The sequence below is a fragment of the Anser brachyrhynchus genome, assembly GCF_964034855.1.
Source record: "Anser brachyrhynchus genome assembly, chromosome: 2".
Classification (NCBI taxonomy): Eukaryota; Metazoa; Chordata; class Aves; order Anseriformes; family Anatidae; genus Anser; species Anser brachyrhynchus.
Window position 1 is genome coordinate 92,954,255 of NC_137695.1, and position 25,298 is coordinate 92,979,552.

Here is a 25,298-nt window from a genome sequence, read left to right on the forward strand (position 1 = left end):
GATTCCTCATTGTGGAAGTGGATTTGATGATGCTTGTGAGACACAATTTAGGGTTGTATTGAAAACTCCTGGAAAAAAAAAAAAAAAAAGTAGTCGATGGAAATGTTGTTAACAAAAGAATGAAAAAAGTCATCTGAAGAGGTCAGCAGGTAAAGCTGCTGGGTGGAAGTCTAAAATCTTGGCTGGGTAGAAGAGCAGGGAGGTGGCTGTGAGAGACTCCATGTCGGTGAATTGGATACACTCAATCTGACTGCAGTCCTGGGTGTTGGGTAGGTATTTGGGTGTCATAGGAGCTAGGGTAGGTGGTCCAAATACTCCTTCCCTAGCTTCCATTTCTACAAAGTGGAGGGGAAATGAATACTGATTGCTAAACACCACAATTTTGCACACTTGAGCCAGGGTTAGTAATCAGAATGGCATTGTTGCTAAAATCCTATAGAAAACCTTTGATATAATGCCCTTTCCCCTAAGGTGACTGTGCCTAAATGTGTTATGCATAGGGAATGGTAAAAAATGACTAGACTTGCATTTGTTATGTGATACTATCTTGTTCAGCACTGTTTTGGATATTTACTTTGTTTTTCATGCTTATTGTAGCTTTTATTAATGTGTTTGATAACATGACATCAGCTGCAAGGCAAGATTTTTTTTTTATTCTGTTGGGGCTTTGTTAAACTTTTCAGTACAGATTAAAAAAACATCAGCAGCCCCTGGATGGATAGGTTTGAACTGGAAATTTATGTTTAAGTAACAAATATTATAAAACAGATGAGCCAGACAGAAGAAAGGGAAATTTATAATAAAAGACTGCTCTGGCAGTATGAATCTGACTCATGTGGGCTGTGGGATGAATCATCCCACGTTGCCACAAGGACTGCTGCTACTGCTGAGCCCTTTCAGCAAGTGGGACAATCAGAAGTGTGCATGGTAGAGCTGTGGGGACAGCACACACAAGGGATTAGGCAAGGGACAAAGAAAGAACAGCTATTTAAAACTGGACATCTCAAGCCTGGCCAGTAGTTCATGCTATATATAATTCAGCCAATTCACTGGGTAAATCATTTCATATGCTCCATGAAATGCAATTTGCTTCCATGGCCAAGCATGACAAAGGTTTTACAGAATTGCAGTTGGCAAAGAGCTCTTCTTGGACAGTTAATTCAGGGCCAGTGAGATTGCTGAGGTGTCTTGTCAGAACGTTAAATAATCGCACAATGTCATGAGGGAATATCTAATTAAGAGTCCAATTTCTCAAGGGTCTGAGTACCTGTTACAATGTGCTGAGAACTCTTAATTCCCACCGACAAGAGTAGCAGCTTAAGGTATTCCCAGCAGGCATTTAATAGGATTGTGCCCTTGCTTCATATGGCTGGGGTAAGTCCAGGCCAGTCAGGTGAAATGACAGTAATCAAACAGGACAAGATAATGACAAATAGGGTTAAAACCCAGCAGGAATGTTATTACTTGCAGATGGTGGAACATACCCTGGTGTGAAGCCCCTCAAAAAATTACGTCCAGATTTAGGGGTGCACTCTTAGGGGTTAAATTTGAGGCTTGAGAAGGCCTGTACTCACCCCTGTGCAAAAGATCAGTAAGAGGCAACATCAAACCTTTATCAGCATAGACTCTCACTCTGTGGGAACAAACAACAGAGTTCTCATCCACGATTTGATCCCAAGGACTTGAATGTTTTGGATGACATTGTGAGGGTTGTCTGCCTTACAAGGGCAGATCACATTGCATCCAGTGTTTGGGAACATAAAGCTTGAGAAGAATCAGTTCAGGGAAATATGAGAAATGAAGTTTCCTGAACAGTGCTCTTGGTTTGACTCAAACAATAGAACAAAATTTGATGTGGGTAGGTGGAGACATGCCAGTAAGATGTTTTCCTTTCTTATATACCTGTAGCTGTATAAGAAGAAGAATGCTGGATGAAATCAGAAGAGAATAGATACTGTATTTAGGTTCATGACACTTCTCTTAAACTAAGGTGAAGGTAAAAGTGATGCTCTTTTTTGAGTATGAAGAAGCATTACAAAAGAAGCAAATGAGAAAGGATCATAGTATTATGCTAAGCACTTTGGGGAGAGTGAAAAGTTAAAATGAATCTCTGTTGTCAGGCTCTTAAGTGAAGAATGATGCATTAGACTACCTGATTTTATTTGATTTGTTGGAAAACCAGAGCTACTGTGCTGTTTCTTGAACAGAATTACAGGCTTCATTTAAAAAGAGATGCAAAGTGCACACATCATTCTGGAAGAGATCAACATAAGCATTTTCTATATCATGGGTAATGTTTACTGGAAGAAATCAAATTACTGTAACACAGACCATCTGTTTTCTTTGCATGCAATCATGTAAGTGTTTTAGGACAAGCCATCCTATTTAATCAATTGTAAATCTCTTATGGGAAGGCACTGCTTTCTGTAATTTTTTATTTTATTTTTTTGATAAATGTAAGAGTTTTAAGTACTGGTTTCTTCTGCATAAATATAAATTACATACTGTTTGTAACATAAAGAGTAGGAGTGTATAGCATTAGATATTATCTGTTAAGAACTTAATTTTAGTTTTTTTTCAGTAGCCGGTTTTGGATATTTGTTGTATCCACAACTCATTGGTGTTCAACTATTATAAGACTAGCAAAATATGTAATAATGTTCATTTATATTCTGGGAAATTGCCTTCTACGTTTAATAAATGTAGTATAAAGTGTTTCTATTTTGTAGCATATCTGCTATGATAGAAGTGAATGCTGGGGAAGATGATTGTCCATTGTCTAAATACTTAAACTTCGAAAGACTGAAGAAAAAAAGACATATTTTGTTTCAAAATGACTCTGTAGAGTGATGTTAGAAAAACCTGATGTTGTGGTGTAAAAAGAAGACAATATTGAAGGGTGTGATTTACTTCACATTTAAGGGTAGCACATTCATAGACATCTATGGCCCTATTCATTTTAGTGGATGCTTAATTGAGCATGCCATTTTCTTGTTGTATCAATTCTATCAGCTTTTGTGATTCATATATTGTCCTCGGGTGCACATAAGTTGTTTTTGAAATCAGAGGAAGCAGATCTTAAGCAAAGTCCTGTGATTTCAAAGGAAGCTCTGTGTGTGCAGTGCCAGAAGTTGTGCTGTATTGTATCAAATGGCTCTAAAGTAAAAGAAGAACAAACAATGTAAGTAACACAATTGGAAATTCCTTAAGAAGGTTGGCTGTCCTTCCCAATGAGGTCAGCAAGCCTGAATTTCATTTCTTCAGACACTTCTAAATCAATGGTATTTTGTCTGAATAATTAAGCTGCTTACTCAGGCTTGAATAGTGTATGGAGCTAAATTCTTACCTTTTCTTAGGTAAACATGTAGAGGCAAAGAGGGAGAAACAGATGGAGCATGCACCTGGAAAAAAATGATAGGGCCCATACACCAGTGCCATCCCATGACACAGAGAAAGCTTTCTGCCCAGGAGAACATCAGGAGAAATTAAAGGCCCCTATAAGCACTCTGCAGCTCACTCCTTTCAAGTACTTTTGTGAAGTCTGGACTCAACTTATTCATGTCCCATCTATTCTCATGTATTATAGTGTTGATTGTGAACTGCTGATATGTGGCACAGAGAAAGCTGCCTACCAAACTGTGCTAATCTATTCTCGCTAACATACTTAGTCTTGGAGCTTACTTATATCAGTCAAGTATCCAATGAGAACTAGGCCATCAGTTAATCTTGTTTTATCAGTCTGCATTAACTCAACAAAAGGGAAAAAAAAAAAGAAAATAAAGAAGAAAAAAAAAGAACAAAGCCAAAAACAGAACAAGGTGAACAGTTTCATATAGATAGTGGAGAACAAAAGATTAAAAAAATGCAATTAGTGCTGGTCTGATGGTTTTACCCCACTCACACTATTTTCTATTAAAAAATTCAGCATCTCTTTTTTTCCAGAAAACTATTAAATATGAGATAAATTCTTACTTTAGTTATTTTTTCTGATTTTCACAATTTCTTTTAACCTTCACCCTTCTTTTATTCAGAGAGAAGAAAACTGCAGGTAAATAAAATATTTCACAGAATCTCAGAATCATGTTGGATACAATGGATCTTTGGAGGCCATCAACAACATCCTAGCTCAAGCAAGACAAAGTTAGATAAGGTTGGTCAGGGCCTCGTTCATTTGAATTTTGAATATCTCCAAGGAAGGAGATTCATCAGCCTCTCCCAGAAACCTATTTGTCAGTCTTCCTTTTGCTGCCAATGTTCCCCTAGAATCTTGTTTGGTTGTTGCCCAAGTCTCTCACCTGTTTCAAGTTCAGCCGAGGTCCAGCTTACCTGATTCCACCCAAGCTGGCCAGAGCAATGATGTTCCCAAGTAACCCTCCCTGCCTCTTTGGAATCTGCCTGTCCATGCTGATCTTCTGCATTTGGTGATCCATGTGTGTTATCCTCAGCAAGCAGCTTACTTTTCTGTGCCCATTTGCTCTCTTGGTTTTCAAGAGACACCATTCCGTTTGAGCTGTCAAAAAAATCAATACAAATGATGTGTTTTGATTTTCGAGATTATTCCTCTTACTTCTCACCCTTCCCATCTTCAGTTCCCAAAATCTCTTTCAGTAATATTTTCTGAAAGATATAAAAATATGTATTCCTGCATTTTTTTAATGAGTTTTCATTTGTATATGAGTAAGTTTGCTACAAATTATTTTAAAAGTGTTTGTTTAGAAGTTTTCAAGTATTTTGACTTTTTCTGGAAATTTTCCTTCTTAGCCAGAACTTCTGAAAAATCACCAGGAGTTCTCTAATAGCTTCAGTAGATTATGTACTATATTTTCCAGTTGTATGATCTGTTTTATTCAAGAAAAGTATATTGATATATTTAAAATTGTCATAGAATATATCGGATTAGTTCTAAGGACAATAAATGTTAGCACTTCTGCTTGGAAATTTTCATCTCTTTAGTATTAAGAAATAATTTCGTAAAATGAGTTAATTTGCTTTGTGGTAAACAGTGAGGTAAACTGTGAATTGCTTTTGTCATAGTTACACTATATTTTGATATAGTAGTTGTGTTCATCTAAACAGTAATAAAATAATTTGCTCAATGAGCAATTGCAATGAATATCTCAAAATAAAAGTACAGAATTCCTGACTCCCTTTAAGTGCAGTAAGTAGAGAATACTGTTGTTTATTTTAAGAATTTCCTGTGTCTGCAGTACTGAGTACACTGAAGTGGGAATCAATGACAAGGTGCCATATAGCAGACTTTATTTATAGTAGCTTTATAATGGATCTAAAGTGGAACTATAGATTTTGATACCCATGACCTTTAATAGAAAAATCTCTGAAGAGATTTTTGCAATTTTACCTCTAAAGTTACCCCTAGTGAGAGTAAGTCCTTTTTCTTTTTAGGCTTTGTGAGGCAATGAAAATAATTACCCATTCTTGAATGGTTTCTTTTCTTCTGAACTATTCTAGTCTCTTGGCTATTCAGCTGACAATTTGGAAAAATTATTCAGGGGAGCTCTGAAATTCTCAAAGCTAGACGTTTTCTTATTTCTGTTTTTAATAATGTTATTAACTACAATATATTTGGCGTGGTTGCATGCTTGCTTTTCTTCACTTAAACCAAGCAGCACAGTGGTCATAAAGGAAGTGATTCTTCTGCATGTTTCAACATCTCCTCCTCTAATTTTCTACCAGATGCACCAGTTTTCTGTAGCCGAAAAAAGAAGCAGAAAAGTGCCATAGATGATTATAATATTTAACTGGTCTCCCATAACTCACCTAGTGGTACACAGTGGAAAAGAGGGAAACTGAGGTCTGATCAACTCATCCCGCATGAGGAAGAGTCTGTAGGTGTTCAAAAACACACACACAGAAATGAATAATCTTTGAGGAAGACATTATGGAGTGAAAAGAAAGTAGAGAAGAAGGCACAGGAAAGAGAACATGCCATGAATAGGGGGACTGAATGGATATTTCAGAAAAGATCATGACCGTTGCTGTAGTACATGAACGGTGGGATAGAAATTTTAAGAATACATGCATTTAACAGAGATGAAAGAAAAGCATATTTGAAATGTGCACAATTACCTAGTAGAACTTATTGCTATAAGAAACTATTGAGGAAAATTTTGGAAATTCTCTTCACATGTATTCTCTCTCCACAACTAAATAGGGCAGCATAAAAGATTCTAGCACTTCTTAAGCAATGATTCCTGTGGACAGCTTACTCAGAAACTGTCTGTTGGGGTTTTTACTCCTCAGTATTGGCTACTGTTGAAAGCAGGATGTAGGAACTACTTGAATTACGCTAATGATTGGAAACAATTGTTTGAAAGTCTTTAGACACCATATCTGGTCTCTGTATCCTCTCTGCCACAGGAAACCATCTCAAACCCAGAGCAAGAAACGTAAATTCACTTGGCTGTCCCTTATGTCTAAGGCACCTGATGCGTAAGTGGACTAGAGAAAGGAAAGAAAGAACAACTCTGAAGACCTACAGATCATCTTGCTGGCAGGGTGAGTAAATGTACCTGCGTCTCAGTTTTGCATTAGATACACAAGTGAACCTGCTTTAAGAGTTGCCTCAGGAATTTCCTCTCCATTATTTTTTGAGAAAAAGATTATAAAATTTTCCCCCATTTCCAGGAGAAAACGTGTTGTCTCACATGTGTGTAGAAGTATAAAGACAGACACCTCCTACATTTTCAGTTTAAGCCTAGAACATGGATTTAATACAGTTTTTGTCTTTTGTTTGTTTGTATGTTTTTGGTTTGGTTTTGTTATGTGGTGCTGTTAATCATAGAATGATTTGCGTTGGAAGGGACCTTAAAGATCGCCTAGTTCCAACCCCCTGCCATGGGCAGGGACACCTCCCACCAGACCAGGTTGCCCAAAGCCCCATCCAGCCTGGCCTTGAGCACCTCCAGGGATGGGGTATCCACAGCTTCTCTGGGAAGCCTGTGCCAGTGCCTCACCACCCTCTCCATGAAGACTTTCCTCTTTAATCTAAACCTCTCTTAGTTTAAAGCCATTGCTCCTGGTCCTATCCCTACACTCCCTGACAAAGAGTCCCTCCCCAGCTTTCCTGTAGGCCCCCTTTAGGCACGGGATGGTCGCTGTAAGGTCTCCCCGGAGCCTTCTCTTCTCCAGGCTGAACAACCCCAACTCCCTCAGCCTGTCTTCATAGGAGAGGTGCTCCAGCCCCTTCATCATCTTTGTGGCCCTCCTCTGGACTCATTCTAATACATCCATGTCCTTCCTGTCCTGGGGACCTCAGAGCTGAACGCAGTGCTCCAGGTGGGGTCTCACAAGAGCAGAGCAGAGGGGGAGAATCACCTCTCTCACCCTGCTGGCCATGCTTTTTTTGATGCAGCCCAGGATATGGTTAGCTTTATGGGCTGCAAGCACACATTGCTGGCTTATGTTGAGCTTCTTATAAGGCCCTTTTCATATTGGATGGGTGATACAGAAATATTACTGAATCTATCCAAACACGTCATGATTCAAAAAAAGATCCAATAGAGAAAAGAAAAATTATTTTTACCAGTGTGTGGTGTACTTAGAGTCCTACAGATCTGAGCATGTGTTCCCTGTCGTCCCCAGGCAATTTTTTCTTGCTTATGAAGTGCAATGGAAAAATCACCTAGTTGAGAATGTGATTTATGTGATAGCCAAAACCTAATTATATGATCCCTTTTTCTTTCTGGGTTGCCTACTCCAAAATGTTGTAGAGGTAGAGACATTAGCAGGATGTGGAACACTTCCTCCAGTTTATAGCAAGCCATTCCAAAAGATTCAAGAGTCCCATGTGCAGATAAGGACTTAATTTTCAACAAGAAGATTCAATTCCAAACATACAACATGGCAGAAAATCCAACCCAAACCTGAAGATTATCTCAGAGTAATCTGTCTAGTAGTTTGTGTCTCTATAAAATACATAATAAAAATGTTTCACTCCTCCATCAGGATGGCTAAAAGTCACTCTAAGTGTGCATTTCCACTGTATTTGGTATTGCTCATCTTTTCACCCTAAACATTGGCAAGCTCCCTGTCTGCCTCTGTGTTCTGTGCTGGGCAAAAAGCCTAAGCTGAATGAGTATAACGAACCCATCTTCCCTGTAACACAAGTCCGGTCAACATTGTTTTTTTAAGAAAAGGTAAAGCTGATGAATTATTTTAGCTGTGTGACAGCCCACCCCAGCTAGGAATCTTAAGGCAATTTGCCAGAGCCTGCAACATGATAGAACAAAACAAAGGGTGCTCCAGAGGACAGATATTTTCCTGCCAACAGCTCTCTGATATGCAATACAATATCCAGCCGTATAATAGTGCCTTTACAATTGCTACTAGATGATGTGTTTAGTATAATATTAGGCTGTTTTTGTTAGCATACAAGCAATGTTTCGACTTTGAAGAAAGTCTGCTTTTTCACGCTGTGTGTTCTTTGAGGGGGTCTGTGTAAATATGAAGTCTGTCTGGATTTTGCCTTAGTCTCCAGTTAGAAGAAAGGTAATTTGCCTTTGTTTTTTTTTTTTTTTTTTTTTTGGGGGGGGGGGGCGGGTTAGGGGGGGGAGATCGTTTTCAGTAAATATTGTTCTGAAAGTGCTGAAAGATTATGCTGGTGCACAGAATTTTTTCAGAAATTGTGTTATTTCTTTGCCTACTCTGAACCCCATGGCAACAGCAAAGCTAGCCCTGCTCTCTGCTGTTGGACACTGGGATTCATAGGAAAAGGTGCTCAGGGACTGGGGAGTCATTTTTCTGTTCTAGCAGCTGTTTCTTGCCTCCTTGTGGAAAGGCAGTAGAGCAAATATAGCCTGTGGGCACAGGTTTGTCCATACTTCATAAATAACACAGTCTTCTTCAGCAATGCAATTACACTCTCTGGTTTTAATATGGTAGTGTAGTTCCTGAATCACCACTAATTTTCCCTTAGTTCTACTTCATTTTATATAATATCTGTACAGTGGAGATGGGTTGACATGCAATGACATTGTCACGTCATTAAGTGAGGGCCAGTATGACTGCGAACAATAAAGATGCTCAGTAAAGGTGTCAACATAATTGAAGATTGAAGTTAGTATTAATTTTATTCTTAAAACCATTTCTATGTGTATTGGTTTTGCAATCCATGTATATAATACAATCGTCCTCAAACTCAGATCTTATTGAAGCTTCATGAGCATTACTACAGGGAAAATAACAAGTTGGTAAATGATTAAATGTATAATTAAAGGTTTCACATTTAATCCTGTCAGTGCAGTGATTTATGGTTTCCATTATTTTGTCTAAGTAATGCACTCCTTTTTTTTTTTCTAACATTTGTTCTTTTCTTCATTGTTGTTAGTGTCTGTAATCTTATGCTAAGGAAATTTATCACAAGGAGAACATTTCTGTCCTCAGCTGCAAGGTACGGAGCGGAATTAAATCAAAATATAGCAGATGCAATACACTTCCCATTGCAGTTGGTGGGAGAATTGTGAAATATTTACAGTGTTGGGCCAGAAATGCTTTATGCGTAAGAACAAAGAGAAGGATGTAGTCTCTGTGCTTCTCTGCTGTCATATTTAGGGCTGAAACAGGTGTCTTCAGCAGCCAGTCCCAGGAAGGCTCAATAAAGACGTTGGGCTGGGACACACAATCTGCCTGTGAAGTGCATGCCAGGATTGGGTGGAAACCTGCAAACACAGCAGAACCTGCCTTGAAATAGCCCCTAGCAAAGGCTGAGCACAGCCCAGTGCCTACAAGCTGCAGAGTCTGGACCCTTCTCCGGAGGTAGGTTCCCCCAGCAGGGTTTTTGTAAAGGCCTCATTAAGTTTGGCTGTTGTCATTGCTGCCTCCTGGTTATGCGGGAGCTCATTGCTCATGCCCTTGCTCAGGAAGGTGATCACATACCTGTATGCTGGCCTCAGCCTGGAGAGGGTCAAATACAGACCCCCCCCTAAGAAGGGTACTCTAATCTTTGGGCTATGGACACCTCTCCTGTTGAAGGCAGGCTGATGAGGATGCAGAGTTCAGGGGGGCAGAGTGAGACTTCACAGGACAGATCTTGATGTCAACAAGTCTGAGTTAGGGAACCTGCCCTGAAGCCTGTTGCAAGCCCCATTTGACATGCTGCAGGCATCAATACCCCTAAAGCCCGGGGCTTCTCTTCCTCGCTAAGTTGCCCAGGACTGTGCTATCCTCTCATAAGGGTTTCAGACAACTGTGTGAAATGTGCACCTCACTTCACGCTGGCATGACTGCAGTGGGACTGATGGACCATTTTCCACTCCCATTTTCCAGTCTAGCTTGTAGTTCTGCTGGGAAGAGGGTGTACATGACAACTCAGGCTGAGGAGAGCCTGGAAATGAGATCCCTCACACCATGAATGTGAGCTGAACATTTGTATAATACAGGATAGTGCCTCTTCTGGTTGGACTCTAGAAAACAAGCGTGTTTTCCAAGGAGTGCAAGTCTGACTGTGCCTGTTAAGTGCATGCTGAGCAGATCTAAGACTTTGGGGCTTAGGTGTTGTTTCAGGATCACAGGTGTTCCTGAATGTGAGATGAGATCCGTGCTGCTGAGGTGGAGATGTTTGTGGGACTTCACAGAGTAAGAAGTAGTGAGAAATAAGCTTCAGCATCCATTGAATGAAAGCTTCTTGCTGACAATTTTCATATTCAGATATGTAAATTTGTATGTGGTCCAAATTTCCTCTTGACCAAGAACCCACTTAAAGAAATAAGACTTCTTCTCCTACCCACATATGGTACTAAAATTCTCCTCTTAGAGTCATTTCACGAGTTGCTGTTCTTTTCCAGACTAATGCAGGATGAAATAGCTTGGGTTTTATTTCCAGTTGGGAGTTTGAATTCACTCCCGTGTTAACTTAACCTAGTACTGTTAGCCTGGGTGGAAAAAATAAGTTGCCTTGCCTTCATTATTTTAACCTTCGTATGGCTTATAGATACACTCAATGACAGTTTGCAGCTGTGTTCAATACAGTTTGATTATGCTCGGTTGAAGGCATTGTAATTTACATTCTCCATATCACTGGACAATATTACTGCATTCCTTCTTATTCATTGTCTCACTGAAAATACTGGGGCCATTTTCTTTTAATACTCTGCAACAATTACAACAGAAACTTCTGAGAAGATCTTCACAGAATTGTAGCAGAAATAAAAGAATAAAAGATAGTTTTCTTGAGAAATGTTCATGGGGAAAAGGACATCTATTTTGTCTTTTTGCAGTTCGTCTCTGTCTTTTGGGCAAGGTTTTCATTACCCTAGTGTTCTAGTGTTTTTCAGCCATTGCTCCTTTTTTTTTTTTCCTTCTTTCTTGCCACAGTGTTTTAAGATATGTAACCAGCAAGAACATGGTGTTCTGGAAAGTCATAAAAAGTCATAACTCCAGTACTGCCTTTCTTAATATTATTGTTTGGGGATGATATTGCTGCATTTAGAGCAATGTGTGTTTGTTTTAGGGAGGGAACTTGTTCACAATGAAATTTTATGTTTTTCTTCCTTGAGTGATAATAGCTAGTTTAAAATCTAGCAGTCCAAATAAGAAGTTCCTGTTACTCTACTCCATCTCCAGATCTTTAATTGGCAGCCTGGCATTTTCCCTGCCATTGCAGTCCTCATTTGGATCAGAGGTCCCTCAAAAATTCCTAAGAGCTTTCCTCAGATCTGACTAACCTAAGTAATGGTTGGTCATTACCACTCCTTCAGAAAAATAAATGTGAAACTAATCCAGGTCTACAGCACTATTATGTTGTACCCTTTTATTCATCTCTTGTGTGTTGAAATTCTCTGAGTGTAACTCATATTTCTTTGCCACGGGTACAAAAAAAAAAAAAGTGCAGCATCAGCTGCCCTTTAGGATGGCTTAGCTGTGTTCCCCTGCACTGGGAACTGCAGGTGTAGGTCACCTCACAGTGAAATGCGCGGTCCTAGTGATTTCAGTGGGCTTCCTTGTGTGAGCCAGAGTTTAAAGAGTGCAGCATTTGTCTTCCCCATAAGAAGCTTCCAAAAGAGCATTGTGATGTCCTTCCACCTGTAATATTTAGCCATATATGCTTAGGAGCAAATAATTTGTAATTGGGAACTGTCATATACACATCTATTTTGACAACACTCAGGTTTTGTTTTGTTTGTTTGCTTGTTTTTCATTTATCAAATGTCTTCTTTTCACAGAAGACTGAATAGCTTTTACTTTTTCTGAGCCATAGAAACCTAGTGTGCTAATTCATTTGAACTTGATGATTACTGCCCTTTGGTGTTTATGATCAAAAGTGTTAGCAAAACCCTCGGGGTAAACTCTTTGCTGGGATGAAATGACACAGGTTATTTGAAGTCAGCTTGCTGAACCATTCCAATATACAGCAGAGAGGAAACTGGCCCCTTGTCCACATGCTGATAGACCATAGTGGATTTTTTACCTACATTACAGGCATATGAAAGAGTACATGTTTGTAGGCAGAGTATTATTTTTCTTTCATATGCCTGACTCAGTGTTGGTTGGACTGTCTAGATGCTACAGTGTTACATATAGCATATTGAAATTTAAGAGAGTGAATAGACATTTTCATGGACTTGGAAACCACATGCAAAGTTTGAGACCTGTTGATACAAAAATTAAATCCCTGGGAATGCAAGTTCAAAACAGAAACTTTGCTGCCCAGTGTGGAGTCCTGATGAGATAGTCTTTATATGTATATATATATCATAGTACATCTTTTTGCCTTTTCAGCGTGCAGCTCTTATGCAATGTTACACCTATTTCTTTAGAAAGCATGGGCTAAAACTGTTTTCTGTTTTCACAAGAAAGAATATCCACAAGGGAAATTGTCCTTGCTTTCTAAAATGCATATATATTCCGTTTTGCATTGCTGAATAGCGGGGGCAAGTGGTTAGAAAATAAGAATTGGTTTGAAGAGAAGGATATGCAGAGAATATTTAGTGCTGTGGATTTTTGTTGCCTACTTGCTTCCAGGTTTAACTTTTCCATCATAAGAACCTCAAGCCATGAGAGGCCTTAGGATCTGCATGAAGAAATTTTTTTCTGAGACATGATTACCACTTTTTTGATTACTGGGTTCTTTAGGAACTTTGATAGGAGTCCTGTAAAGCTTCTGGCTGAGGCAGTGAATCTGCAGTTTGACTTGGAAAGCAGAGCCATGCAGGGAGCTGGGCCGCTGCCCAAAGCCTCTGACAAGGCATCAGGCAGACCCGATCCCTGGACACAGTGCCCACAGCTGGTTTCTGACATTTCAGACAAGGCAACATTGCTCAAAATAGAGAGACACTGAAGCTGTTCCTTTAATTCTTTCCTGTTCTGCTGTGCTGAATCCAGACAATGTAATTCACCTGCTCCCATTTGCTACAAATACAGTGCCATTCCCCAGAGCTGTTGGAGTCAGGCTGTCCTGGCATTAGTGGCAGGGACCTCACCCTCTGGTAGCACTGTAATGCACCAGGATGAAGGTTTGCACAGAATGGTATGCACTCGGAGAGAGAAATAAATGATGTAATGATTGTGTGATATGCCCTGATCTTCACTTTCCAGATTTCAATAAAAACCCTATAAAAAATATTATAACTTGTCGAAAAGTGTCGAAAAGACTTTTAAAATTTTATTGGGTCAACCAGGACTTAAGAGTATTCAGGAAAGCAGCACAAGTGTTCTGGAGCTTCATAACCAGACTATGTGATGTAAAAGAAAGGCAACATTTCTCTTTCTAACCTCCTAATCCATACAAGAAAAAACGACTGAGAGAAAGACTCAATTTCTTATTTCCCACAAACCAGGAGCAGCTACCTCTCCTTGCTTACCTCCTACTGCATCTACTTTGATGAAATAATTGCATTCAGTCTTGCTGAAATATTAGCAAGAAATAATTAATATTTGCACTCAAAGCAATGTGGGTTTGAGTATCACGGTTAATAGTGTGTTAAGGTGGAAATGTTATTTTATTCACTGTTTCTGGCAGCCCAAAGTTGTACACAGAGCTGAAATTTATTATGTTGCTTTTCCACTTGTAAGCAATAAAAATACTTACAAATAAAAATATTTTACAAGCCAAATAGTGAACTTGGGGTACCATTATTTAGCAGCTTTTAAAGATTGGCAGCAAGGTAGAAATTGCACTGTGGTTTAATAGAGTTTTACAGGCTGGCCTAGTACATAATCATGTTTGTTGATGGATACAAAGTAAGATTGAAAAGTATGGCAGCTATTTCAGTGAGGCTTATTCCTTTTTTTCCCCCTGGATATACCGTACGGGATAGTGGGAGGAGGGAGGAAGAAGGTGGAGTGAATGGAAATCCCTGGGGATTTTTTGAGGCTGAATGGAAGGAGAACATTTCTGGTGGGTTTGCTAGGGGAAAGACTGGCTGCCTCACTTCAGTGATTGCCTCTGGCTTGTGTGTTTAAGAGGCAGTAAAACTTCATGGATGGGTAAGAAAGAGGCTTTGCAGTGATAAAGAATGAAGGTTAATGAAAAAAAGGGGTATCTTAAGTAAATGACGAAAGCCTGTAAAAAGGCCAGAGTGACTAGAGCAAAATAAACGAGGGAGAAAGTGAAGTGGTGTGATAGGTTTGGGAATATTTTTGTGTCCCCATAATCTTTGGGATTTATTCCCTCCTTCATCCTTATGCTTGTAAATACACCTCCTGCCAACCTGGACTTGAACATACCTTATACCACTCACTTCTTTCATTTTCTTCTTCATACTCACAAAAATATTATGAGGGAAAAAACAAACAAACCCTCTAAATTACAACCCAAGGTTTTTTAAATGTGTTTCTGTTAAAATCAAGAGATCCTTAAGTAAGAATATTGAATATTAAATCCATATCCATACAGCTCTCTAGCATTTTGGCTTTCTTTTTTCCTCAGGCAACCCTGGACTAGCCTGGGAGATTTTACTGACTTCAAATGCATTAAATATATTGATTTGCAGAGAGCTTTGGCGTCAGGCTGTCTGTAGCCTGTGTCATGCTGTTGGAAAGGAAATGCTTTTGCCTCTGTCTACAGAAGAAACAAAATGAAAAACATTATCAGGGTTTCAAATCACTGTGGAAGCTGGAGGGGCCTAGGGAATTGGCTAATAGCAGCTGTATTGCAATTAGCAGGGGAGAACTTGGTTAAGAGCAGCAATGATTTCTTTTTGCATCTGAGAACACCTTAAATAACATATTTTTTGGAAAAATCGTTCGTTCAGAAAACAACTGTGTAGTCATTACGTATCTTCTCACTGTGGTCAGCAATGTTTTGGGGGGATGCTTTACTTGTCCTTTCCCTTTTAAGGGATTACGTTTTTTCTTCATAATGGGGTTCCCTTGGTGACAGTGTTGTCTTCAGTGAGTTCTGGACTAGATTCAAGCTGCAAAGGGGAATTATAAAAAGTCACTCAATTTTTTTCCCTCCTACTTTTTTTTTTTTTTTTACTCTTTTGGTAAATTTCTTGGGTTCACTGATTTGCCCGATGAGTCTTTTAGTGCTTAATCATATGAAAGGCAAAAGGTTAGTTGTGCAAATACTGTTCCCCTTGCACTAGCAACTCATGCAAATTGTCCTTCAACATCTTCTTGCAAGAGCACTGAATTCAGGCTCCATGTGCAACAAGGACCAAATGGTTGCATTTTTTCCACTCAAGAGTTTAACTGGAATAAATAAATAAATAAATAAATAAATAAGTTGCTTTGGTGATTGAAAGCAATCTGGGTTCACCAAAGAACAGAAGCTGAAAGTGAGAGGATGTGACAGCTCTCCTGAATCACTTTCTACTCCTCTAAATAATATTTTTTTCCCCCACTAAATTGCCTAAATTATTATTTTTTTACCTTTAATCAAGCCCAAACACCTTTTGAAGCACCATGGAATTAACACATCCCCCTCACCATAACACCACACACTACACAATACTCTCCCTTACCCCATCAGCTCCAACCCACATTTCTTTGGACTTATCACACTCCTCTTTCTTCTTGGCCAGAAGATTTCTTGCACATGCATCTCTGTAAAATACAGGCTTTATCCAGCCCCACATGCTACATGTCCCTGCCTCTTCCCTCCTGAATGCAGTGTAAAGCAGTGCAACAAACAGAGACAAAGGAAGTGGCAATGGCATGGCACTCCTCTTTGGAGCTAGCCCTATAGTATTTGAGAGCTAATTGTGCTTCAAGGTCCTGCCTGCTGTTCGGCAAGGGGTATTCGTCTGAGTTTTGGTGTGTGTGTTTTTAATGGACCTATATGAGTGTTCATTCTTTTTTTTTTTTTTCCAATATAACTTTTCTGTATTTCCACCCTTATGGTAGTTCACACCTCAGTGCAGACACTGCAGCTGTTTCATGTGCTTTTTATTTTATTTAGGTAACATATGCTCTCAGCAAGTTCATACAAGCTTCCTTAGAAAATTTCTTTGGGGATCCATATTTCTGAGTATCAGTGCCACCTCCACAGCCGCTTCTACATTGCTTTCTTAATTCTGATACTTGTCTCTCCTCCCAAAGAGGAGGAGAGCCTTCCTGCAAGGCCCAGGTGAAAGCTGCCTTCTCATTACAGCCACTTCCTTCCTGGTTCCTAACAGCCAGCACCAGAGGTCATTTTCCTATAGAGCTCTGCTAGAGTGAGGAAAGCAAGCTCTTCTGGTGAGATTAAACTGCCTTATAAATAATAATAGAGTGAATTTTCTATCTTGTAACTAGTTATTTTAATGATATCAAATGTATAGCTATAGATTTGATTTTCTAAAGGGAGAGTTTCACCAGAGTGACTTATTTGTGTTATCCTTTATCTTTGAAATACAATATCATGTAGTGCCTAAATAAGGGTGCTGCTGGGGTGAACTGAAATTCTTTTCAGCTGTACAGTTGTTTTGGTATCCTCTCTGTGGTAAAGAAAGAAGAGAGATTAGAAGCTGTCTTTTTTTTTTTTTCTTCAGTATTGTGGTAGAGGTGACTTACTAGAAGAAAATAATAGGGTTGCTTAGTCTCTCTGGTGATAGTAGGGGCTTAAAGTTAGATAAAGGCAGAGCAGGTTGAGGTGTGGGTGAGGTGGGGGAAAGTAGTGGTGAGATCTGAAGTTGTATCTTAAATTATGTGAACACCAGTGCTATTTGTTCTTTGAGCAGTGTGACCTCTGCTATTTAGTAGAAACTTAAATTAGGAGTATAGGAATGGAAGAGACCTCCTGAGTCATGCTGCCTTCTCTCTTGGCATCACAGCTGCTGTACTGTATAAATCCCTTTCATAAGGCTGTCGTAGTCCATCTTCGGTTTGGCAGGGCTGTTTGCCTAGTTATAGGCTGGTTGTTCCCCAGCTGAGCTTTTGTGATCACTCTTCTAATATTTGTCTAAAACAAATGTAAATCTAGTTTACTCATGTTTATTTTACTGCTAGTATGGTCCTTTATCTTAAACAGTTTACCTCTCTGATGCCTGTGAAGCTTTTTCAGGTTTTATTTTGTGATGCTTAACGAACTATGACCTTTCAAATGTGTCTTAAGTTTTGTTTTTCTTTTTCTTCTGTTTTGATAAGTATTCTGTCTACTTTCTCCATTTTCAATTGTTCTTGCTTTAGGATGTGTAAAACTCTAATAACTCACTGTTTCAAACTATTTTTCACCAATTTCTGCAGGATTGATGCTTCCAAATGTAAATATGTTTCCTGATATATCTTGGGCCATCCTACAGAGAGAGAGAAAAAGCTTGTAGGCCTCTTGAGTAAGATTAATCTCTCCTAGCTCTGTATACCTGCATCTGAACTAGTCATATAAGCTGTCTCTATAGTCAGTGGAGAGAAAGAGGAAGGAAAAAGGAATTCCATTCCTTCTGACCTGCAGATTAGCTTCTAATTTATTGTGGTAACTTGTGTTGCTGTCTGTGAGTGCACGACCTTATATATATATAATGAGAACAGACTAGAATATAATGATACCTACTTGTTAGGTCTTACAGTATTGATATCATATAATGAAGGCAAAAGATAAGTGGAGTGTATGCACGGACTTAATTGTACAAAATGGCCTTATCTTCTATATAACTCTTGAAGAGTAGGTGTGGAGGGCTGATTTTACACTTAATTTTGTAAAACTCATGGATTCTTGAACTTCCTCCAAGACTTGAATGCAGAAGGTTATTGTTGGCAAACCGGTAGTATATCAGACAAGATGCTCTTTTCAGCTACTTAAAGAAGATGTCTGACATGGCAATGGGACTTTTTAGCTGCTGCCAAGGAACAGGAAGTCAGAACAAGGACCTTGTATAGTGTACAACTTTTTGGTTAATGGCTTCAGTAGAATAATATTTCCTTCTATTTGACCAACTAGTTAATTTTCCAGTAATATCATTAACCTACAGCAGCTAAAGAATTTTCAAGGTTGATCAGTTCTACAAAGACCTTGAAAGAAGTGCAAAGGTGTTCAAAATGCTTGCAGGACAACTTTTAATCTTGCGTTAAAGTCAAGGATCAGCTTGGACTTGAATCGATTTCATGTTCTCAGTCAATCTCTTTTCTGAAGAGGCTAACAATGTCTATAAAGGTTTGTTGAATGACAGTCGGAATTATTTGTAGTGGACTATTTGGAAATGTTTCACAATTGGCTGCAAGTATTTCAGTAAAAGTACTGGAAGCATGAAAAAACAAAGGACGTGCCAAAAAGTGGATCCTCCAGAAAATGTACTAGTAGTCAAGGCCAGTAATGATTGTAAGAGTTGAGCCTACATGTACTAAAAATGTGTACTCCTCTCAACCTCCCAGACTGAGTTTCTCACTCAGAATAACTGGTCCTTACACCAAAGAATATTAGCCAGGCTGGAACAGGGGACAGTGGAGCCTAGAGAAACACTTTTCCTTTTACTGGAAAAAGAGAAAGCACATTCATTTGCTTGGAAGTGATGTCTGTCCAGAGCTGCTCAGATGCACAGATTGTTGGGAGAGGTGAGATGGATCAGCTGAGGTGAAGCAGCCAAGACAGTCCAAAGTCTTCAGATGAGTTGGTGTGCTATGTGGACCAGGGTGGGGCAGACATTCCATTTCTGTGGTATGTGCATCTGAAATGAAGAGATTGTTATTGCTGTGAATTATAAAGAGAACAGAGTTCCACAGAGGGTGTTGAAAGAGATTGTGTATAATGTTTTTGTTTTTTCTTTTTTTTTTTTTCCCCACACCATCCCATGTAATTGGAAGTCCTGCTTATAGGCTTGTCTGCCAAGGCAGAAAATGAAATGCATAGCTTTTGTGTGTTATGGGTTTTGAAATACTGATTTGTTTATTCTCATGGCAGAGTTGCGTTTTCTGAAATGATGATAATATTCATCTAGTTTATATCTGCTGATATGATGGCTCTGTTGGAGTGCATCACCTTGATGGTTTACGAATGGACAAAACAAATTTTGTTACTGAGTCGTTCTTACAAGTCCCTCTCTGCTGTTTGACTTGGCACGTATGGACCTCACAGTGAAATTGTGCTTTTGTGGGGGCAGAGCTGATGGATGCTGTCCAGAGTCTGTGCTCCCATTGAGGAGCAGCTGCTAGTGCCTTTTGATGTCACTGTATATAATTTCTGTTCTTTATCCTTGCAGTTGCTACATTGATTGTAGAACCAAGGAATTACTTCAGGGCAGTGTGACTGATCTAATATTATGTTTCTCCTCAATTTGTAGAACTTATGTAGGATCTACATCTTAATCGACAATTCTGTGCAGTCTCATGCTGCCATTCTTAATTCATATCACTCCATTTCCTTTTCACTATTATTCTATAACAAGTTTACTTGAAGACTTTTGTAAATCAACCATGAATGATGAGAGTTTATTTTGTCTTATTTGGCTATACTTGCTGTCATGGCAGGAAAGCTTTATGGGTTGTTGGAGAGTGATTGTTAATCATGTTTCATTCACTTATAGCTTAACTTTGTGAAGTTCTGCAGCGCTATTATTTTCTTTTACTTATAATTGCAATAGATACTATTCCTATAGTATTGAAACTGTTGGAGTTTCACAGGGTAGTAATGCTGATGTTATCCATCTCCTCGTTATCTACTGTTGCAGTGAAGGAATCATCATCTGCCTTTAGGAAAACTACTTTTGGGGTTTGCCTTTGGTGATAGAGGGTTGACCTCTATTCCCTTTCCAGACCTAGAATACTGTGTTTGGAACGTGGTGGCTTTTAAGCACTTGATTCTTGAAGGAAGATGGTATTTATTAATGAAGTTTGAGGGGTGGATTTTAAAACTGGGTTTAAGGTTCATCCTTCTCATTTTGAGTCCAGCTTTTGACTACTGGTTTGGATGATACTCTTAAACTATGAAGGTGCAATACTTCCCTTGTTTTATGTAGCCTAAGCCTCATCAGTAACATCTCCTTTGGTGGTATGTTGAAAAGGCCTTCTCTCCCACTTTGTGAACATGGGCAACCAATAATTTAAGTTTCTTCCAGTATTGGACTTACCATAAATCCTGCTAATATGTGTAAAATGAACTAACAAAAAATCCAGATGGCTCGTATCTGAAAAAGGGAATTGGATACTCAAATCTGAAATACAAACTTGAGGATGTATTCATCTAGGTACTGCAGTACTGCTTCATTTCAAACCTGTAGCGTTCCCTAAGCTCAAAATGTTTTCCACAGGTTGTATGTACTAAGTGTTAGCTCAGAATCATGTGTGCACATATGTGAAAATACAAGCTGGATATTCAGGCTGATAAAGCTGTAGTTGCTTAAAGGTTTATTAAGACATCCTGAGTCCAACCCATGAGCTTCTTTCTTTGATCCTCTAACAGTTTCCTCCAAATGATGTATTCAGCTTCTCTCTTGTGGACTGATTTTTTTTTTTTTTTTTCGGTTCTTGGCTTGCTGGAGAGGTGCTGATCCTTGTCAGGCAGTATTTGGGTCAATACAAAGAACAAGGTAAAAACTAATGAAGCTGGGGAAGAGAAAGGAGGCCAATTCACACAGGTTTTTTTTCCTTTTAAAAAATAGAGACACTAATTTCTTATTGAAAGAAATGAGGATAAGAAGCAATGGTGCCTACAATAGTCATAAAAGGTTTTGACTCTCTAAGTATTTAAATTACGAGTTTAAAAAGATACAATATTTAGAAAACTTTCTTGCAATCAGTAAGATATTCAGATATTTTACATGGGAGCAATATGGATTATTCTGTTTCAGCTCCAAGAAACCTTTAGAGGTTTTGAAACTTGTCGTTTTGTGCTCAAAGAAAAACAATTCTATGGACAGAGCACAATCAGGTAATGTCAAAAGATCTGTTCTTATTCTTTAGTCCAGCTGATCAAATTGAGTTTGGGGCCCATAAAAGCTCTTGGACAAAATATCATACTACTGAAGGATATTTTCTTTTAGGGGAAAAAAAAAGGCATGTCTGACGTAATATTTATTCCAAAATTTCTACACTGAACCCTGTGGTTTTACAACCAACCGCTCTAACTAATTAGACTATGATGAAAAAAATCTAACATGGTAATCAGTTTTTAAATTGTTCTACAAATGTTGACAAGTGGTGTGTTACTCTTTATTTTTCCACATATTTGGCAAAAAGTAAAACTTGAGAAAATACTCTTTTGCTCTTTGATATCTAGGCTGATACTTTAAAGATGATTTTGTTGTTTTTTTGTTTGTTTTTTTTTTTTTCTGGAAAAAATGTAGATGTAGTAAACTGGACATCAGCTGAGCACAGTATGAGTGTCTTGTGAAGGCTCATTATAGTAATCAGTAGTAAGAAAAAAACTGAAACAATGTAATATGTAAATATTTAAGTATAACCTAAGTTTACATTCTCTCTGAAAATACCAGGTGTATCTTGTATCTTATGTTTGACAGATCAACACATGAGTGTTTATAAGCTATGACTATGGATTAACTTGAATGCATTAAATAAAACTTGATAATATGTAGGAAGAATCATGTCCTCAAGATGGATTTGAATTTTGATGTTACAGAGCCTAGCTATGAAAACTTCTATGAAACAAGAACAGTATTTCCATATGGAAAATATACATGCTGCTTGTTTGTTGTAGTCAAGATAATCCCAAGGTTAGAAATACGAATTTGAGGTTTTATTGGAATAAAAATACAAGTACATTGTAGCATTTTTTGTTAGAATGTGCATACTTGAAGGAGGAAAGATTTAAATGCAATTTATTAGATAAGTGTTTCCATAAGAAGGTGGGCTTTCCAGCAGTGAGTCAAAGGACTACATTCATCTTGCAAGATTCACCCATATGATCCATTCAACCGTCATGCTTTTTTCCGTGCCCCAGGCAACACTTTGCAGTGAGATCCCAAAAAGTTTTGAGCAGAGGTGTTTTGACATAAGATGGCAATAACTGAGTTGGGCTAGGGAGAAGGGGGGAAAAAGAAAAAGTGTGTGTGGGGGGCATTATATACTTTATAATATACTTTTGTATTTTCTTTGCTCTTTTCCTCCCCAACTCACCACCTCCTCATATTTCCTGCATGGCCCTTCTCTGCTTCCTCTGTGTGGTTTCTACATTAGCTGATACTCGCAAGGTCTTCCCGTATCAGGTCTTGTAAGATTCCAGTGCAGGAGTTTCTGGTTCATGTAGCCAATCCCTTTTTTCCAGATACGTGGGATTACAGGGATGCGTTCACTGGTTGCTGGGGTTGAAGTCTCTGACACAGCTAGTGTGAGACCCAGAATGGTAGGATTAAGGGAAGGATGGGGGAAAAAATTGGACTGTTCCTTCTTGGCCCTTTCACTTGATAGGGGGACTGGGATACTCCGTGCTGTGAGAGCAGAAATACAGGGGAAGCAGAGATCAAAGTGACTTGATCCAGGGCACCAGAATGAATTTAGCATAGTCTCTGCAAGCAGACTAAGTCATGTCTCATCTGCTTTGTTTTATCTGATTCTTCAAATTCTAGTTTCCTTGGTTCTGCATTTTTGGTAACTTCTGTGCAACTCTGTATGGAGTCTTTTGTCTTACTGGACTATATACATTATTGTACTATCCAAAAAAGACAATTTTTATTTGCTTTCTTCACATAGAACGAAGCACTTTAAGTGTTATATTTGGACCTCAATGTGTATATTGAATTGACTTGTGCAATCAGTTGAATTCATTTTCTGTTTTAAATATCTTTTCTCAGTGCTCCAACAACGTAACCTTTTTAGCTAGTCTCAATACATTTCTTTCAAGGTTTTTCACAATTTATTATGCTACGTGTATGAACAAAATATTTTCCAGCCTTCTCCTTCTGTTTCGTATTACCGTGCAAGAGTACACTTTTCAGCTGTTCTGTAGTTTTCCACAGAGAATTTGTCCAGTTCTGTGTGACACAGGATATAGTAGTCTGACCATCACCACAGTGCTCATATACACAAAATATCACTCAGCCTTTAAGACAACAACGACTCGCTTCAAACTTCCAAAGGCCTATGCAACATGATACAGATTTCTGAGCAGCAGAAACCATCAGATTGTGCATATGCTGTTATAAAGGTGTTTTCTGGAGATTTGCAGCCCACATGTGTCCTTACTTGTATCATCAAAAACCATACCTCCATAAACAAAAATTGCAATGCTTTTCTATTCCTTTGGAAGCTCCGTGACTGACACTACAGGAGCCAGTTATCGATTTTCGTCAGTGTTCAAGAAATAGGTATCTGGGGAAAGTCTACATACCAGGTAGAGGGACAGGACCAGGCTTTCATTGTGTTAAACGCAACATGTGATTTTTTTTATGTGAAATAGAGCTTTTCTGTCTTGCTTGGTGACCCTAGTGACCTTGAGTTTTTAGTGCATAACTGTGGTGTTGTATGAAAATCCTCTGAGTTGCATGGTTTGGTCCCACATCAGTTTTTAATTTCAAAACTTAATTCTTAGGAATGCTACTTAACCAACAGTGTGCTGAGCAGAAATAGATTGCTTTGCTCAGAGGAGGGAAAGCATTAGTATCTCTGCTGTGATGTAGCACCAAGAGCCACCTTTTGCTATTACAAACTGGGAGAGTAAAATGATTTCAGCTACAAAGGGTGACTGGAGTTTTGACAACAGGGTTGTCCTTTAGTTTCATGTTTGTGTAGCATACATACAGTGGGGTCCTGGCCTGTGAGTAGGACTCCTCAATGCTGTGGTATATCAACAAAAATAGTTGCAAGTGGAAATTCTCTAAACTAGCTGAAAGCTGGTCACTTTCCTAATGACAAGACTTATTGAAAGTGTTATTCTGTGTTTCTTAATGACATCCAAGTGATTCTAATCTGTCTTAGATCTTAACTATGACGACTAACTCGGTGCCAGTCAGCAGATCTAAAGCAGTGGAAACTGTGTGTAAAATCAGGTCTTCTTTTCACCTAATCCAAAGAGTTGAAAACTCCAAGGTCTGTTCTCGAGCTAGCCTCTGCCAGTTTCCCTCAACTGATTAGCTGCCACCAGTTTCCATTTGTGCTAGCGATAAGGCAATTTCATTTTTAAAGTTCTCTTCTGAGTTACAGTGAAGAACTGATAATGCTTTATTTTGAGAAAATATCAGGAGTTAATAGGAAATCTGCCAGGAGGGGGGAATTAATGGATGACAACCCTCAACATTCTTGGTTTTATAATAAATAAGCATGAAAGTTTTTATTTTTGAAGGTGTAAACTACATTCATGCTTCCACAGTTTTTACCCTTTCAATGAGTAGTTTGGGACCTGAGAGAAAAAGCTGTTAAAATTGACTACAGATATCATAAAAGACCCTGGAATGAGACACAAGGAGAGAGGAAATAAGATCTGTTACACAATTGCAGAGATAACAGAACAATTCTTATGAAGTGTTGGGGAGCTGGGCATTTTGGGGAGTGTGGTTTTATTTGGTTTTGTTTGTTTTGGTAACAGATGCTATATACTATTCCTCAGGGCCCCAGTAGATGGTTCACATCTCTCTTTTTGTTCCCGTTCTGAAGTACCAAGAAAACAATTGCCATCCTTTCTCACTTCCCTTCTGGCATTATAATAATGTATTTCCCAGGCATCTTCTGAGATGAATGTTACAAGTGTTAGCACATAGCTATTCAATCTCCTAAGGCTGCAGAGTAGCTGTTCCTGGCTGTCTACTTGCAAGTGGTCTTGTAATAAAGCACCTTTTAACTATAAAATCTATCAAAGGTATTTGAAAGTTCTTACATTCTGTTTTCCCAGTTCTGCTCCTTGTTAAGCATGGAATGTATGAAATAACATCAATGTCAATTATTGCTCTAGATTCATACATGTGCAACAGAGAATGTAACAGGATCTCTTTTTTTCCTCCATGGTTTCATCAAAGAATTCAATTTAATACATCTTTTGC

At 38.7% G+C, this 25,298-nt stretch overlaps 2 protein-coding genes across 6 annotated transcripts in view; one reads left to right on the forward strand and one right to left on the reverse strand.

The window, feature by feature from the left end:
- MOCOS (molybdenum cofactor sulfurase) overlaps positions 1-25,298 on the reverse strand; it is an 884,654-nt gene that overhangs the window by 453,793 nt on the left and 405,563 nt on the right. The gene's annotated exons all lie outside the window — the stretch shown is intronic.
- The window catches only part of LOC308191072 (poly(rC)-binding protein 3-like), a 521,260-nt gene that overhangs the window by 97,982 nt on the left and 397,980 nt on the right, over positions 1-25,298 (forward strand). For 3 of the 4 annotated variants that reach the window (XM_080583073.1, XM_080583075.1, XM_080583072.1), the window contains exons 3-4: positions 4,032-4,150; positions 6,379-6,516. The gene's annotated coding sequence lies outside the window, so the exon portion shown is untranslated. The remainder of the gene's footprint in view (positions 1-4,031; positions 4,151-6,378; positions 6,517-25,298) is intronic. The other variant, XM_080583076.1, reaches the window with a different exon arrangement.